This window comes from Leucoraja erinacea, chromosome 14, assembly GCF_028641065.1.
Source record: "Leucoraja erinacea ecotype New England chromosome 14, Leri_hhj_1, whole genome shotgun sequence".
Lineage (NCBI taxonomy): Eukaryota > Metazoa > Chordata > Chondrichthyes > Rajiformes > Rajidae > Leucoraja > Leucoraja erinaceus.
In genome coordinates, this window is record NC_073390.1 from 38909319 (window position 1) to 38911659 (window position 2341).

Consider the following 2341-nt stretch of genomic DNA (forward strand, 5'->3'; position numbering starts at 1 on the left):
CTTGAGAACCGCGGACAGACGCGGCTCCGACAAACTCATTACAGGGGTCGAGGCGGGGACCCGCCGACGTTTGAAGAAGGGATGTACCTCTGCTCGCTGGTGCTGTCCGGACTGTTACTGGTTCTACTCTCCGCGGAGGCCAAACCTTTGGCTCCGTCGACCCAGGTAACCGGATGAAATGTGTTCATCTGCACATCCCCGCGCCCCGCGTTACACCGTGTGCACTAACTACCACAACGGCGAGAATAACTCACTGTGTCACGGGTAGCAAGTAGGTCTTTCTTAACACTTTTTGTCTTACCCAAACTCTGCGTATAAATGTACCGAATGAACGGTGAGAATGCACGCGATACACTTGGGCTGTTTGTTCACAGTGTCGCTCTACCACCGCTGTCCCGTCATTTTGCGCTCATTCTATTTCAATATTCCAGATGACATCAGGTGTAATACCACGGGCGAGTTTGGTGACAATTTCACCTATAAATGCGTTATCTGAAAACATTTGGAAGTGTAAGACGGTGAATAAATAAGCTGATTTAACGCACTGTGACACTTGCTTTGACAGGATCCCGCACATTTAGCGGGTGAACAGTCCCTAGGGACTACCCCTTCAGAAGGATGGGATGACATGACGAATGTGAGGGGCAAAGTGCGGCTTATCCGCAACGCCGATCTCGAGGGCCGGCACCCGCGGAAGAATAAGAAGCGCCGCAAAAAGAAAAAGGGTTGTTTCCGAGTGCGGATGGACAAGATAGGCGCAATGAGCAAGTTGGGCTGTTAGACGCCACACTCCCAGTCACGGTAAGTTTCTGCTGCGCCCAATGCCGGCATTTATTTCACTGCGAATGTTTATTGGGACCCAGAAACGCGGCGTTCCGCAACCCGTGGTTGTACAGAGGAGAGTGCGTGAAATAAATAGTTTCAGGCAGCGAGTTCCTTCAACCTTCAACGCGGAAACACAAGTTCCGCCAATGTCCGCTCATCCTCTGCTTGCGCTGAAAGCGAGTTGTCGCAGCGACTGCGGGGTGTCACCGCCGTTCGGCCACCCTGCCGGTTACTGCCCCACTAACCGGCGCTTGTTTGTGTTGATAGGACACCGGACTCCGAACACTTTCTGAACGTCTTCTTGTTTCGCGAAAGTAGCGTTTCCTCCGAAAACGACGCCGTTTCTCCCGGTACGAAGAATGACATTTACCAGCGACTCTTGTGAAGAACCGCGACGGATCATGACTGTTTATTTAATTTCTGCATAAATGTATTTATGTTTAAACTATATCTTTATAAAAGAAAGATATTTATGAAAGTTTATTTATGTAACAAACTGAAGAGAGGGTTTGTAACACTTTAACAAGTAGAATTTGTAACATTTGTCCTAATAGCGATTGTATTTGACGACAGTCCGACAGTCTTTATTTATTGTAGTCCGTGAAATACGAAATAAAAACAGACCTGCCAGCTCTCCGCTTGGTTTCCAGGCGCTTGTTTAAATTCAGCGCGGTTTGTTGGCGATTTCACCGGATCACAGCCTCTGCTCCGCTCGCATTCACGAGTTTTCTGGCACAATTCCTGCCAAAAATAGAGGGGATTACACTCGCGTCAGTATTACCGCACACGCCCGCACTCTCCGCCCCTCAAACTCTCTGCTCGAGTGAAACACAAAAGCGGGTCAGGCAGCGTCGTCGTGGAGGGAATGGGGCTGGGGGCTGTGGGGGGTGGTGCGGTTGGGGGAGAGGGGGGGGGGGCTGTGGGGATGTGGGGGGTGGAGAAGGGGCTGTGAGGGTGAAGGTGGCTGTGGGAGGGGACTGTGGTGGGGGGTGGGTGGGAGGGGACTGTGGTGGGATTGGCTTAACCCAGGAGGTGAGGTGTGGATCGTGCACGCTCTGGACTCTACACCCTCCAGCTGAGTCCGTGGGAATCATTGCGGCCAAGATCCAACTGAACAAATCCGACAATATTTTATATTGAGTCATAGAGTGATACAGTGTGGAAACAGGCCCTTCGGCCCAACCTGCCCATACCGGCCAGCATGTCCCAGCTACACTAGTCCCACGTGCCTGCGCTTGGGCCATATCCCTCCAAACCTGTCCTATCCACGTACATGTCTAACTGTCTCATAAACGATGGGATAATCTCAGCCTCCAGCAGTTTGTATCTTCTTCCCTTTCACATTATGGGACAGACCTCATTTTAACGGAAGTCAACGCGACGTTATTCTACAAATAATCTGTTAGCATCGAACACATAATTACTTATAAAATAAAGAATGATGAAAATATACTTTTTAGAAATTCGCGTAGTGCAATGGGAGAACGCCGGGGTTTATTGCTTGTGATTACAATCA

The 2341-nt window shown here is 50.1% G+C and overlaps 1 long non-coding RNA gene across 1 annotated transcript; it reads left to right on the forward strand.

Moving 5' to 3' along the window:
* On the forward strand, positions 1-1496 carry LOC129703798 (uncharacterized). Its single transcript, XR_008724624.1, has 3 exons — positions 1-165; positions 566-801; positions 1093-1496. It is a non-coding gene; the product is annotated as an uncharacterized LOC129703798 (long non-coding RNA).
* Positions 1497-2341: the final 845 nt, after the last annotated feature.